At 48.9% G+C, this 16157-nt stretch overlaps 2 protein-coding genes across 2 annotated transcripts in view; both read left to right on the forward strand.

The window, feature by feature from the left end:
• LOC311111085 (dnaJ homolog subfamily B member 12-like) overlaps nucleotides 1-16157 on the forward strand; it is a 248254-nt gene that overhangs the window by 223764 nt on the left and 8333 nt on the right. The gene's annotated exons all lie outside the window — the stretch shown is intronic.
• pald1a (phosphatase domain containing paladin 1a) overlaps nucleotides 12730-16157 on the forward strand; it is a 333284-nt gene continuing 329856 nt past the window's right edge. The window contains exon 1 of the mRNA XM_084189079.1: nucleotides 12730-13157. The gene's annotated coding sequence lies outside the window, so the exon portion shown is untranslated. The remainder of the gene's footprint in view (nucleotides 13158-16157) is intronic.

The following is a 16157-nucleotide window of genomic DNA, read 5'->3' on the forward strand; positions in this document are numbered from 1 at the left end:
GCAGCTGGAACGGGCACGGGCCGTGCCGGACTGGACACACGCACCACTGGTCTGGTGCGAGGAGCAGGCACGGGCCGGACCGGACTAGGAACACGCACCACTGGCTTGGTGCGAGGAGCAGGAACGGGCCGGGCCGGACTGGCGACACGCACCAAGGAGCAGGAACGGGCTGGGCCGGACTGGCGACACGCACCACTGGCTTGGTGCGGGGAGCAGGTACGGGCCGGGCCGGACTGGCGACACGCACCACTGGCTTGGTGCGGGGAGCAGGTACGGGCCGGGCCGGGCCGGACTGGACTGGCGACACGCACCACTGGCTTGGTGCGGGGAGCAGTTACGGGCCGGGCCGACTGGACTAGCGACACGCACCACTGGCTTGGTGCGGGGAGCAGGTACGGGCCGGACTGGACTGGCGACACGCACCACTGGCTTGGTGCGAGGAGCAGGAACGGGCTGGGCCGGACTGGCGACACGCACCACTGGCTTGGTGCGGGGAGCAGGAACGGGCCGGGCCGGACTGGACTGGCGACACGCATCACTGGCTTGGTGCGGGGAGCTGGAATGGGCCGGACTGGGGACACGCACCACTGGCCTGGTGCGAGGAGCAGGAACGGACCGGGCCGGACTGGGAACACGCACCACTGGCCTGGTGCGAGGAGCAGGAACGGGCCGGGCCGGACTGGGAACACGCACCACTGGCCTGGTGCGAGGAACGGGCCGGGCCGGACTGGGAACACGCACCACTGGCTTGGTGCGGAGAGCAGGAACGGGCCGGGCCGGACTGTGGAGGCGGACTGGAGGTCTGGAGCGGAGAGCTGGCGCAACCCGTCCTGGCTGGCTGCCCACTTTCGCACGACACGTGCGGGGCGCTGGCACAGAACGCACTGGGCTGTGCATGCGCACTGGCGATACAGTGCGTATCTCTGCATACCTAGGTTCCTTTATTAACCCCCGCTCCTTATGCTGCCTAACAAGCTCCTCTCTCCGTGCCTCTACTTCCTCCTTCTCCCTACGAGCCTCCTGCAGTGCCTCCTCTTGAATGGATCTCTCCCGCTCTATTCTATCTATCAGCCCCCGTAATATGGTGGCCTCCTCTCTTACCCTGCAGATCCGATCCTTCTCTCTCTCGGCACTTCTCCTCCAGTGAGGACTCCTCCGGGAGCCCCCACGAGTTAGGGAACAGAAACTCATCGTCGTCGTCATCCTCTGACTCCTCAGTATAATACTGTTCCCACTCTTCTTCCCATGGTCGTAGGGAATCAATCTGGAAACCCACCGGGTGCAGTGGTCGGGGCTCTTCTCTCTCGCTCCCTGACCACCCCTTTAGCCCCCCACATTTTTTTTATTGGGGCTGCTTCTTGGCCTTCCTCCTCGGCCGGCTTCTGTGTTGCCGTTGCTCCTCTCCTGCCTGGGCTTCCTTCTTCGCCCAGGGTCCTTTTCCCGCAAATATCTCCTCCCACGACCAAATCTTCCCCACCTGTGTCCAGGGTGTTCGGTCCTCCTGGGCACGCTGCTTGGTCCGTGTTTGGTGGGATCTTCTGTCACGTTCGTTCAAGGACGGGTCAGACCAAGGTGCAGCGTGAAATGCGTACGTGTTTATTAAACTGATAAACACACGACAAAACAATAAACAAACGAAACGTGAAGTCCTAAGGTGGAACACACAACAAACCTATACACGGAACAATATCCCACAACTAACGCATGCCAACAGGCTGCCTAAGTATGATTCCCAATCAGAGACAGCTGTCGCTCATTGTCTCTGATTGGGGATCATAATTAGGCAGCCTGTTGGCATGCATTAGTTGTGGGATATTGTTCCGTGTATAGGTTTGTTGTGTGTTCCACCTTAGGACTTCACGTTTCGTTTGTTTATTGTTTTGTCGTGTGTTTATCAGTTTAATAAACATGTACGCATTTCACGCTGCGCCTTGGTCTGACCCGTCCTTGAACGAACGTGACACTACTGCAGCCAAAAGGCACCACCAGCACAGCAAGTGACTGAAAAGTTATGTTTCCGAAATCCCTAATTTGGAAAAACATTCTCTATTCCCTCAACCTTTGCTCTCTTTACGTGAAACATGTAAGCATCGCATGCGTGTGACCAATAGGACCTGACCTATCATAATCACATCAATAAACTGGTTATAACAAACTCCGAACACAGTAACACGTGACAGCAAAATGGATGTGGAGGACGTGAAATAGAAACTCGAAGTGGGCGAATGTTTACTGGTTGCTCAGGAGGGAAAGGGGAAGTCAGATCTGTGGAAGACATTTGACTTAGTTTTGGAAACTACTGGAGATCAAGAAAAAGGAGGGTATAGGCGCAAGCGTTGTGTATTATGTGTGCCAAACAGTTGCTGTTAGATTACAATATTATAATTTTTTCTGGCCATTTTGGAACAACACTAAATAAATGCGTTTACCATAGAGTCTAACGGAAAACAATAAATATATAAAGCCTTTATTAGAGCAGACTATAAACAGTTGCATGCATTCGTGAATTGCAGTTTAATTATTGTTTAGGCAAATTATTCAAAGCTCCCTTTTGTTATTACATTTTAAAACTAAAATGCTTGATTGCATTTCAAAGCATGAATGTCTCGTATGCTGTGTGATGGCATGAATGAATGATTGATACAGTAGCCTATATATTGAAATATACAGTGCCTTCGGAAAGTATTCAGACCCCTTGACGTTTTCCACATTTTGTTACGTTACAGCCTTTTTCTAAAATTCAATTAAAAAATAATAATCTTCAGTAATCTACACACAATACCCCATAATGACAATGCAAAAACAGGTTTTTAGAAATCTTTGCAAATCTATTAAAAATAAAAAACAGAAATACCTTATTTACATAAGTATTCAGACCCTTTGCTATGAGACTCGAAATTGAGCTCAAGTGTATCCTGTTTCCATTGATCATCCTTGAGATGTTTCTACAACTTAATTGGAGTCCACCTGTGGTAAATTCAATTGATTGGACATGATTTGGAAAGGCACACACCTGTCTATATAAGGTTCCACAGTTGACAGTGCATGTCAGAGCAAAAATCAAGCAATGAGGTCGAAGGAATTGTCCGAAGAGCTCCGAGACAGGATTGTGTCAAGGCTAAGATCTTGGGAAGGGTACCAAAACATTTATGCAGCATCGAAGGTCCCCAAGAACACAGTGGCCTCAATTGATCTTAAATGGAAGAAGTTTGGAACGACCAAGACTTCCTAGATCATTCGAGGGAGAAGGGACTTGGTCAGGGAGTTGGACGAAAAACCCGATGGTCACTCTGACAGAGCTCTAGAGTTCCTCTGTGGAGATGGGAGAACCTTCCCGAAGGACAACCATCTCTGCAGCAGTCCACCAATCAGGCCTTTATGGTAGAGTGGCCAGACGGAAGCCACTCCTTAGTAAAAGGCACATGACAGCCCGCTTGGCACCTAAAGGCACCTAAAGACTCTCAGACCATGAGAAACAGGATTCTCTGGTCTGATGAAACCAAGATTGAACTGGCCTGAAAGCCAAGCATCACGTCTGGAGGAAACCTGGCACCATCCCTACGGTGAAGCGTGGTGGTGGCAGCATCATGCTGTGGGGATGTTTTTCAGCGGCAGGGACTGGGAGACTAGTCAGGATCGAGGGAAAGATGAACGAAGCAAAGTACAGAGAGATCCTTGATGAAAACCTGCTCCAGAGCACTCAGGACCTCAGACTGGGGCGAAGGTTCACCTTCCAACAGGACAACGACCCTAAGCACACAGCCAACACATCGCAGGAGTGGCTTCGGGACAAGTCTCTGAATGTCCTTGAGTGGCCCAGCCAGAGCCCAGACTTGAACCCGATTAAACATCTCTGGAGAGACCTGAAAATAGCTGTGCAGCAACGCTCCCCATCCAACCTGACAGAGCTTGAGAGGATCTGCAGAGAAGAATGGGGAGAAACTCCCCAAATACAGGTGTGCCAAGCTTGTAGCGTCATACCCAAGAAGACTCAAGGCTGTAATCACGGCCAAAGGTGCTTAAACAAAGTATTGAGTAAAGGGTCTGAATACTTATGTAAATGTGATATTTCTGTTTTTTTATTTTTAATAAATTAGCAAAAATGTCTAAAACATATTTTTTCTTTGTCATTATGGGGTATTGTGTGTAGATTGATGAGGGGGGAAAAAACAATTTAATCAATTTTAGAATAAGGCTGTAACGTAACAAAATGTGGAAAAAGTCAAGGGGTCTGAATACTTTCCAAAGGCACTGTAGGCCTAAGTAAGTTAAGGTATTAAGACTAAACAGGACGCACTCTTAGGCCTACAGCTCGATGGTGGTTATACAAGGCTGCTAAAAAAAGCCTTAACAGTTAGGCTATTGATTATAGACCTAATTAAGTTGGTTTCCTCTCTCCTCAATTTTCTTAGACAATTAGGCTTAAGGCAAGGGCCGTTTCCTCATCTCTGCTACTGCCCCCGCCGCATTGTTCTCAATCCTAATGTGCTGGTTAACGTTGCTATTATGCACATAGCAACATGGGGAAAGGCGCCAATTCTACGGCACACTAAAGATTATGTTTCAGAGACCGTATCCAATGAGGGAGAAAGCGCATTTGTTATAAAATAATATTGGATTTATTGGTTTTGCACCATTATTTTTTACATAATATAACCATATACCATTTAAGTATCACATGTCTTAGAGTGATGGACTGTGCCATGCCTCCGCAATGGATTAGTCCACTGAGACACGAGCGAATCAGACAGGTCTCATGAAAAAAATAATACAATATACGACTGGTCGATTTTAAAGAAATCTCGTTCGACCAAAACAATCGACCAGTCGACTAAATGGCCTCAGCCCTAATATCTTCACTCATTTATCTACCCTCATCAATTCCTCAAGCATTTTGGAATTTATGTTTTTATGTCCAAGCCAAGTTAGTGCCAATGGTTGTTTTGCCACTAGGTGGCGCAACACTAGCTTTGAGTGGATGATTAGAGATTGAGTGTTTTTAATGTTCTAGTCTACATTATCTGACATACTTAGAACATGTTTTATTTCCAACCTCTTTGTCTCAGGGGACATTACACTAGAGACATCCTGCCAGTCTGGTGTCTGACTCGCTCACCCTGTCTATTTTCTATTTTATTTAATTCATAGTTGTATTCTCAGCGTGTTGCCCTCCATCTATTCCAGAGCCATGGATTGATATGGATATAAACAGCTCTGCTCTGCTCTATTCTATCCCAGATTTTTAAATCAAAACACTCTACGTGTATTGATCTTCTGTTCTACTTTGGGGCTGTGAAGCAGAACCTTGTGCTCTGTCAGCCTTCTCCCTGTCCGGAACTTTATTTATGTTCTAGTCTGGAGGAGGGGTCTTTGCATAGTTCTGTCTAGGTTGTAGACAAGAGTACACTATAAACACAGGTGTCAGTGCTGTGCCACTGGGGAGAATGAACTGAGAGTCCCTGTGTGGAAAAAGGAAGGAGGAAGGGAGAGATGGAGGGAGGGAGTCATTGTGTTAAATTATAGAAGGATGTTGTGACATGGGGGATATTGGCCAGGGCAGGATGTCAGAACTTAGACAGGTGACATTACCCTGATCTGTCTGGTTTTGACTGGTAAAACGGCTTCGCTTCGTGGAGAGAATGCTGCTCTGTCCCGTCATGGAACATGTGCTCATCCATTCTCTCACTTCTCACTTCTACTCCTGCTACTTTTCTCTTCTGTAGAGAAATGGATATCGGAGGCAGTCTTGGTTTGCAGGCCTCAGTGTACCGAGTCCCCTTTCCATGAGCGCTTCAGAGTTTAATGAGAACAGTCATTAAAATAACTGTGTAACAACATGTTAATAAAGGTAGTTATTAATGTAATGACAGTGTTACTACCTCGGTATAACAGCATATTAATATAAAGTGTTAGTACACACTAGGGCAGGGTTATTCAGCTATATTCTTTTGGGGGCCAGATTAAAACAAATATTAATTGCAGGGGGGTCAGACATTTTCCACATGCGATTATTCTTCCGATGAACTGTAGAACACACACACACACACACACACACCATAAAACAACACACACACCATATTAAGCATTCAAATTAAATGTTGCTTAAAGTAGGTGATTTTGAAATCATCTGAAAACGAAGCATTTCCTCTCTGATATCCCCTATTGTTTTACAATGGTGATAACATGGACCACCAAACTATTTGATTCTCTATTTTAGGAAACATGTAAAAATGATCTGGAAACATTTGAGTCTAGCCTTATTTTCATTATCTCACTAAAAGTTATAACACATGAAGATGTGTTAAAACAGATGATGCCAAATTTCAGGCTGAAGGAAGTACGCTTTGAATTCATAAAAAAAATGGATAATGACTGCAGAGGACGAATACTGGAGAAATGCCTCTTCCACTGCTTTTAAATGAAATACTCAGTCTCAGTATTCAACTTCTACAAGATATGGTGGTTCACATTCTCCAGAAAGACGTTGTTTCTCATTCATGATGGTATTGCAAGAACATCACAGCCTTGGCCTGTGGCCTCCAGCAGCAACTGATCAGAGCCTTGGCCTGTAGCCTCCAGCAGCAACTGATCAGAGCCTTGGCCTGTGGCCTCCAGCAGCAGCAGATCAGAGCCTTGGCCTGTAGCCTCCAGCAGCAGCAGCAGATCAGAGCCTTGGCCTGTAGCCTCCAGCAGCAGATCAGAGCCTTGGCCTGTAGCCTCCAGCAGCAGCAGCAGATCAGAGCCTTGGCCTGTAGCCTCCAGCAGCAACTGATCAGAGCCTTGGCCTGTAGCCTCCAGCAGCAGCAGATCAGAGCCTTGGCCTGTAGCCTCCAGCAGCAACTGATCAGAGCCTTGGCCTGTAGCCTCCAGCAGCAGCAACAGATCAGAGCCTTGGCCTGTAGCCTCCAGCAGCAGATCAGAGCCTTGGCCTGTAGCCTCCAGCAGCAGCAGATCAGAGCCTTGGCCTGTAGCCTCCAGCAGCAGATTGGCCCTTGGCCTGTAGCCTCCAGCAGCAGATTGGCCCTTGGCCTGTAGCCTCCAGCAGCAGCAGCAGATCAGAGCCTTGGCCTGTTGCCTCCAGCAGCAGATTGGCCCTTGGCCTGTAGCCTCCAGCAGCAGATTGGCCCTTGGCCTGTAGCCTCCAGCAGCAGATCAGAGCCTTGGCCTGTAGCCTCCAGCAGCAGCAGCAGATCAGAGCCTTGGCCTGTAGCCTCCAGCAGCAGATTGGCCCTTGGCCTGTAGCCTCCAGCAGCAGATTGGCCCTTGGCCTGTAGCCTCCAGCAGCAGATTGGTCCTTGGCCTGTAGCCTCCAGCAACAGATCAGAGCCTTGGCCTGTAGTCTCCAGCAACAGATCAGAGCCTTGGCCTGTAGCCTCCAGCAGCAGCAGCAGATCAGAGCCTTGGCCTGTAGCCTCCAGCAGCAGCAGCAGATCAGAGCCTTGGCCTGTAGCCTCCAGCAGCAGCAACAGATCACAGCCTTGGCCTGTAGCCTCCAGCAGCAACTGATCAGAGCCTTGGCCTGTAGCCTCCAGCAGCAGCAGATCAGAGCCTTGGCCTGTAGCCTCCAGCAGCAGCAGATCAGAGCCTTGGCCTGGAGCCTCCAGCAGCAGCAGCAGATTGGCCCTTGGCCTGTAGCCTCCAGCAGCAGATTGGCCCTTGGCCTGTAGCCTCCAGCAGCAGATTGAACCTTGGCCTGTAGCCTCCAGCAGCAGCAGCAGATCAGAGCCTTGGCCTGTAGCCTCCAGCAGCAGATCAGAGCCTTGGCCTGTAGCCTCCAGCAGCAACTGATCAGAGCCTTGGCCTGTAGCCTCCAGCAGCAGCAGATCAGAGCCTTGGCCTGTAGCCTCCAGCAGCAACTGATCAGAGCCTTGGCCTGTAGCCTCCAGCAGCAGCAGCAGATCAGAGCCTTGGCCTGTAGCCTCCAGCAGCAGATCAGAGCCTTGGCCTGTAGCCTCCAGCAGCAGCAGATCAGAGCCTTGGCCTGTAGCCTCCAGCAGCAGATTGGCCCTTGGCCTGTAGCCTCCAGCAGCAGCAGCAGATCAGAGCCTTGGCCTGTAGCCTCCAGCAGCAGATTGGCCCTTGGCCTGTAGCCTCCAGCAGCAGATTGGCCCTTGGCCTGTAGCCTCCAGCAGCAGATCAGAGCCTTGGCCTGTAGCCTCCAGCAGCAGATTGGCCCCTGGCCTGTAGCCTCCAGCAGCAGATTGGCCCCTGGCCTGTAGCCTCCAGCAGCAGCAGCAGATCAGAGCCTTGGCCTGTAGCCTCCAGCAGCAGATTGGCCCTTGGCCTGTAGCCTCCAGCAGCAGATTGGCCCTTGGCCTGTAGCCTCCAGCAGCAGATTGGCCCTTGGCCTGTAGCCTCCAGCAACAGATCAGAGCCTTGGCCTGTAGTCTCCAGCAACAGATCAGAGCCTTGGCCTGTAGCCTCCAGCAGCAGCAGCAGCAGATCAGAGCCTTGGCCTGTAGCCTCCAGCAGCAGATCAGAGCCTTGGCCTGTAGCCTCCAGCAGCAGCAACAGATCAGAGCCTTGGCCTGGAGCCTCCAGCAGCAGCAGCAGATCAGAGCCTTGGCCTGTAGCCTCCAGCAGCAGATCAGAGCCTTGGCCTGTAGCCTCCAGCAGCAGATCAGAGCCTTGGCCTGTAGCCTCCAGCAGCAGATCAGAGCCTTGGCCTGTAGCCCCCAGCAACAGGAGGAGGAGAAGGAAGAAGAAAGGAACCGGTGTGACAGTAAAGCAGCACTCAATGTAATGTTCATATCATGATGTAAACACTCAACAGTAAACACTCCTGTACTCACCCATGACTGCGTGGCCGCACATGACTCCAACACCATCATTAAGATTGCAGACGACACGACGGTGGTAAGCCTGATCACCGACAACGACGAGACAACATATAGGGAGGAGGTTGAAAAGATTTCGTACGGGCCCTCAGATCCTCAAAAAGTTCTACAGCTGCACCATTGAGAGCATCTTGACTGGCTGCATCACCGCCTGGTATGGCAACTGCTCTGCATCCGACCGCAAGGCGCTACAGAGGGTAGTGTGTACGGCCCAGTACATCACTGGAGTCGAACTCCCTGCCATCCAGGACCTCTATACCAGTCGGTGTCAGAGGAAGGCCCTAAAAATGGTCAAAAGACTCCAGTCACCCAAGTCATAGACTGTTCTCTCTGCTACCGCACGGCAAGCGGTACTGGAGCACCAAGTCTGGGACCAAAAGGCTCCTTAACAGCTTCTACCCCCCAAGCCATAAGGCTGCTGAACAGTTAATCAAATGGCTACCCTGACTATTTATTTGCACTGACTTTCTTGCACTGGCTCCCCACATGCTCACACACTACACTGACCCTCCAACACTCCAACACACCAACACACACACACATGCATGCATATTGACGCCACACTCACACATAGACACACTTTCAAACTCTTTCACACTCTCCACATACGCTGCTGGCTGCTACTCTGTTTATGATCTATCCTGATTGACTAGTCACCTACATGTACATATTACCTCAATTACTTCAACTACCTCGTACCCCTGCACATTGACTCGGTACCGGTACTCCTTGTATATAGTCTCATTATTATAATACTACGGGGTACTGGTACTCCTTGTATATAGTCTCATTATTATAATACTACAGGGGTACTGGTACTCCTTTTTATATATAGTGGGGGAAAAAAGTATTTAGTCAGCCACCAATTGTGCAAGTTCTCCCACTTAAAAGGATGAGAGAGGCCTGTAATTTTCATCATAGGTACACGTCAACTATGACAGACAAATTGAGAAAAAATTTCTCCAGAAAATCACATTGTAGGATTTTTAATGAATTTATTTGCAAATGATGGTGGAAAATAAGTATTTGGTCACCTACAAACAAGCAAGATTTCTGGCTCTCACAGACCTGTAACTTCTTCTTTAAGAGGCTCCTCTGTCCTCCACTCGTTACCTGTATTAATGGCACCTGTTTGAACTTGTTATCAGTATAAAAGACACTTGTCCACAACCTCAAACAGTCACACTCCAAACTCCACTATGGCCAAGACCAAAGAGCTGTCAAAGGACACCGGAAACAAACAAAATTGTAGACCTGCACCAGGCTGGGAAGACTGAATCTGCAATAGGTAAGCAGCTTGGTTTGAAGAAATCAACTGTGGGAGCAATTATTAGGAAATGGAAGACATACAAGACCACTGATAATCTCCCTCGATCTGGGGCTCCACGCAAGATCTCACCCCGTGGGGTCAAAATGATCACAAGAACGGTGAGCAAAAATCCCAGAACCACACGGGGGGACCTAGTGAATGACCTGCAGAGAGCTGGGACCAAAGTAACAAAGCCTAACATCAGTAACACACTACGCCGCCAGGGACTCAAATCCTGCAGTGCCAGACGTGTCCCCCTGCTTAAGCCAGTACATGTCCAGGCCCGTCTGAAGTTTGCTAGAGTGCATTTGGATGATCCAGAAGAGGATTGGGAGAATGTCACATGGTCAGATGAAACCAAAATGTAACTTTTTGGTAAAAACTCAACTCGTCGTGTTTGGAGGACAAAGAATGCTGAGTTGCATCCAAAGAACACCATACCTACTGTGAAGCATGGGGGTGGAAACATCATGCTTTGGGGCTGTTTTTCTGCAAAGGGACCAGGACGACTGATCCGTGTAAAGGAAAGAATGAATGGGGCCATGTATCGTGAGATTTTGAGTGAAAACCTCCTTCCATCAGCAAGGGCATTGAAGATGAAACGTGGCTGGGTCTTTCAGCATGACAATGATCCCAAACACACCGCCTGGGCATCGAAGGAGTGGCTTCGTAAGAAGCATTTCAAGGTCCTGGAGTGGCCTAGCCAGTCTCCAGATCTCAACCCCATAGAAAATCTTTGGAGGGAGTTGAAAGTCCGTGTTGCCCAGCGACAGCCCCAAAACATCACTGCTCTAGAGGAGATCTGCATTGAGGAATGGGCCAAAATACCAGCAACAGTGTGTGAAAACCTTGTGAAGACTTACAGAAAACGTTTGACCTGTGTCATTGCCAACAAAGGGTATATAACAAAGTATTGAGAAACTTTTGTTATTGACCAAATACTTATTTTCCACCATAATATGCAAATAAATTCATTAAAAATCCTACAATGTGATTTTCTGGAAATTATTTTCTCAATTTGTCTGTCATAGTTGACGTGTACCTATGATGAAAATTACAGGCCTCTCTCATCTTTTTAAGTGGGAGAACTTGCACAATTGGTGGCTGACTAAATACTTTTTTCCCCCAGTGTAGCCTCATTATTGTTATTTTATTGTGTTACTATTTCCTTTAGTAAAAAATACAAATTTCTCTTGCTTTTTAACTCTGATTTGTTGGGAAAGGGCTTGTAAGTAAGCATTTCACGGTAAAGTCTATATCTGTTTTATTCGGCGCACGTGACAAATATTTGATTTGAAGTCATCACAGATCCTTTCTACATTGAGCTACGCTTCCTGCTCATCCACCTCAGTGCTGTGTGTGTGTGTGTGTGTGTGTGTGTGTGTGTGTGTGTGTGTGTGTGTGTGTGTGTGTGTGTGTGTGTGTGTGTGTGTGTGTGTGTGTGTGTGTGTGTGTGTGTGTGTGTGTGTGTGTGTGTGTGTGTGTGTGTGTGTGTGTGTGTGTGTGTGTGTGTGTGTGTGTGTGTGTGTGTGTGTGTGTGTGTGTGTGTGTGTGTGTGTGAGGCCAGGAGGAGTAGATGACACGTTTGGTTCCTACTACCACCACATCCTCTACACCCTCCAGTCAGAACACACACACACACACACACACACACACACACACCCCTCTGCATACAGCTCAACCTGCAGCAGATCTGCTAAGCCTGCTCCTATTATCTCAGCTGTAAGTCTATTTACCCTCTGAGATGAAATAGCATCATACGTTAATTGCTAATGAATGAAGTAATTAGTATGTCGCGCTACATTACGTGATGGCAACAACGTGCTGTTTACCTCTCAGCTGGGTGCTGTGATTACCTATCTCCCTAGGGTGCTGTGTGTGTGTGTGTGTGTGTGTGTGTGTGTGTGTGTGTGTGTGTGTGTGTGTGTGTGTGTGTGTGTGTGTGTGTGTGTGTGTGTGTGTGTGTGTGTGTGTGTGTGTGTGTGTGTGTGTGTGTGTGTGTGTGTGTGTGTGTGTGTGTGTCTGTGTAGTTCTGCTGTATACAGTAATGGTGAGGGTGACTTTTGGAAACGTTGTGACTGATGAGCAATGATGGGAACATAGATTGCAGTGTGCGTGTTCTCTTTGTACCATTTGAGGGTGACTTTTTACCACAGAAGTATTTTAAGTTCAGTTGCTGTGTTTGAGCCTGCTTGGAGGCTCTGTGCTGTCTGTTTGTCGTCGTGTAGGAGGCGTGCTGTTGCCAGGAGACCAAGCTGGTGATTAGATGGTGAACCGGCTGATGGGTAGTAAGGCACTCAGGGTCCTCCCCCACAGCCTCAGGGTCCTCCCCCACAGCCTCAGGGTCCTCCCCCACAGCCTCAGGGTCCTCCCCCACAGCCTCAGGGTCCTCCCACACAGCCTCAGGGTCCTCCCCCACAGCCTCAGGGTCCTCCCCCACAGCCTCAGGGTCCTCCCCCACAGCCTCAGGGTCCTCCCACACAGCCTCAGGGTCCTCCCCCACAGCCTCAGGGTCCTCCCCCACAGCCTCAGGGTCCTCCCCCACAGCCTCAGGGTCCTCCCCCACAGCCTCTTCAAACACACACACACCCTGTCACCAATCTGTCTGTTCCTGAGCTGTGTGCCGTTCTTTAGTCGTCGCGACTCGTCTCTCTCTCTCTCTCGGCAGTGAGTTAGCTGTCTGCCTGCCAGTCCTCTGCCCTGCCTCCTTCCTGACTGAGTGAAGAGCCCTGTCATTGACTCATCCCATTTCTTTATAAGGAGGCGTTAATAATGCGAGACCGCTTGGCGTAGTACTGGAACCAGCCAGCCAGCCTGAACAGACCTTAACAGACAGACGCCGTCAACCACCGGACGGACTGAAGCTAGCCTCAACAGCCACAGACAGAGAGCAGAGCGGAGGGGACTGGGAAGGATGTCAGTCTGACGGGGACAGAGACTGTTGTCCTGTTTTTATTCTCAATCTTCAAAATACTTCCACCCCCTGGATGGTGTTCAGCAGCAGGACACAGGTACTGGCAATACTTTAATGATCTGTTTCTCTTGTATTACCAGTACAGTACTACCTCAGGGAGAGACGATGCACCTTCACAGGGATCATTCTGACATGTCTTTCAGTTTTTTAATGTGATGGGAGCAAGTTGCAGAAATGCTGCTGTGTCTGTCTCTGTCAACAACATGTGAATGATATCTAGGGAAATTGAGATCCCATGCTATACCATGTGGTGAGTGGAAGGCTCCCTGTCAACAACATGTGAATGATATCTAGGGAAATGGAGATCCCATGCTATACCATGTGTTGAGTGGAAGGATCTCTGTCAACAACATGTGAATGATATCTAGGGAAATGGAGATCCCATGCTATACCATGTGGTGAGTGGAAGGATCTCTGTCAACAACATGTGAATGATATCTAGGGAAATGGAGATCCCATGCTATACCATGTGGTGAGTGGAAGGATCTCTGTCTGATGTTTATCCTTTCAGATGGCAGAATGTCATGTTGGCATACCTCACAATGCACGATGCAAATGAACGATTACCATGACATGGCTATTTGTAAATGTATGCATACTGAACCTACACACTTCCAAGTATTGAAACCCACCCATCTGTGTTTTAGAATGAAGGATGACCTGGTGGACACAACATTAGTGCACTAACTAGTCCGTCACCTGAAGCCAGCATTGGCCTTCTGGGAACACAATGAGGAGTGGTGGGCCTTCTGGGAACACAGTGAGGAGTGGTGGGCCTTCTGGGAACACAGTGAGGAGTGGTGGTTGCCAATGGATAGATGGTGTCTGGCCTCCCCTTTTTCCTGCTCATCTGGGCTCATTACATCACCACTATGCTATCTTTAGGTAGTCCTCCTTACTCCTGAGAACGCAGGGCATGCTGGGAGGCATACCAAGTTGACAACAACTGTACTCCTGAGTGGCGCAGTGGTCTAAGGCACTGCATCGCAGTGCTAACTGTGCCACTAGAGATCCTGGTTTGAATCCAGGCTCTGTCGCAGCCGGCCGCGACCGGGAGACTCATGGGCGGCGCACAATTGGCCCAGCGTCGTCCAGGGTAGGGGAGGGAATGGCCGGCAGGGATGTAGCTCAGTTGATAGAGCATGGCGTTTGCAACGCCAGGGTTGTGGGTTTGATTCCCACGGGGGGCCAGTATAAAAAAATATGTATTCACTAACTAACTGTAAGTCGCTCTGGATAAGAGTGTCTGCTAAATGACTTAAATGTAAATGTAAACAACTCCTATCAAGGTGTCTCTCAATGATGTGAACAGATGCAAAGCATTGAGAGTCTAGTGAGGCTGTTCTGCCAATCTGGTATTTACATGTGGAGGATGTTGACGTTGTAAACTGACTTTCCTTCTTTAATTGCCACTGAGGAGATAAATAAGGTCGTATTGGATTGAATGGAAAGCCGACTCTGCAAATCTGGTTTAGTTTGGTTTTGTTAGCTCCTCGTTCTGACATGAAATGTTGTCCGATGTCCTCATGGTGCTGACAGCACAGTGTGGCCAGCAACATTCTCTGGGGTTTCAGAAAACATCCAGGCCACATTACTTCAGCCTTGAAATCATAGGGGGATATGAAATTGCCATCTTGAAATAAAGTAAATTACACAGCACTGTTTCAAAAATAGATTTACCATTCCTTTTTTTAAAAGCTCTGACGAGCGTCGGTCTGTGTCATCAGTTGCACCCTATTCCTTATATAGTGCACTACTTTTGACCAGGGCTACATAAGCAGTGCACTATATAGGGAATAGGGTGCCATTTGGGACCGGCCCTCGTGAGAGAACGGAATGCATGCAGGGTGCGTTAGTCTCATGATTTGTGTCATCATATTCAACAATATTACTGGGTAGCAAAAGTCAACAAGTATGATTTTAATAATATAAATATTATGCCATTTAGCAGACACTTCTATCCAAAGAGACTTACAGTCATGCGTGCGTAATTTTTTTTGTTGGGGTATACCGTATGTGATATCTACTGTACTCTGTCACTCAGTAGTATACCGAATGTGATATCTACTGTACTGAGTCACTCAGTAGTATACCGTATGTGATATATTTTTCTTTCTTTCATTGTCTTTCTGTGGGTGGAAGCCTATTCACTGATAATTCTTAACTTGTATGGTGGTGAGTTTACTGTATATTTCAGAGACATCTGTACCCTGTGGTTAAGAAGCTAAGGACCTGCACCCTGTAGGTAGGAAGCTAAGGACCTGCACCCTGTAGGTAGGAAGCTAAGGACCTCCACCCTGTAGGTAGGAAGCTAAGGACCTCCACCCTGTAGGTAGGAAGCTAAGGACCTCCACCCTGTAGGTAGGAAGCTAAGGACCTGTACCCTGTAGGTAGGAAGCTAAGGACCTCCACCCTGTAGGTAGGAAGCTAAGGACCTCCACCCTGTAGGTAGGAAGCTAAGGACCTCCACCCTGTAGGTAGGAAGCTAAGGACCTCCACCCTGTAGGTAGGAAGCTAAGGACCTCCACCCTGTAGGTAGGAAGCTAAGGACCTGTACCCTGTAGGTAGGAAGCTAAGGGCCTCCATCCTGTAGGTAGGAAGCTAAGGACCTGCACCCTGTAGGTAGGAAGCTAAGGACCTGTACCCTGTAGGTAGGAAGCTAAGGACCTCCACCCTGTAGGTAGGAAGCTAAGGACCTCCACCCTGTAGGTAGGAAGCTAAGGACCTCCACCCTGTAGGTAGGAAGCTAAGGACCTCCACCCTGTAGGTAGGAAGCTAAGGACCTCCACCCTGTAGGTAGGAAGCTAAGGGCCTCCACCCTGTAGGTAGGAAGCTAAGGACCTCCACCCTGTAGGTAGGAAGCTAAGGACCTCCACCCTGTAGGTAGGAAGCTAAGGGCCTCCACCCTGTAGGTAGGAAGCTAAGGGCCTCCATCCTGTAGGTAGGAAGCTAAGGACCTCCACCCTGTAGGTAGGAAGCTAAGGGCCTCCACCCTGTAGGTAGGAAGCTAAGGACCTCCACCCTGTAGGTAGGAAGC

This window comes from Coregonus lavaretus (genome assembly GCF_964263955.1).
Source record: "Coregonus lavaretus genome assembly, contig: SUPER_36_unloc_1, whole genome shotgun sequence".
NCBI lineage: Eukaryota > Metazoa > Chordata > Actinopteri > Salmoniformes > Salmonidae > Coregonus > Coregonus lavaretus.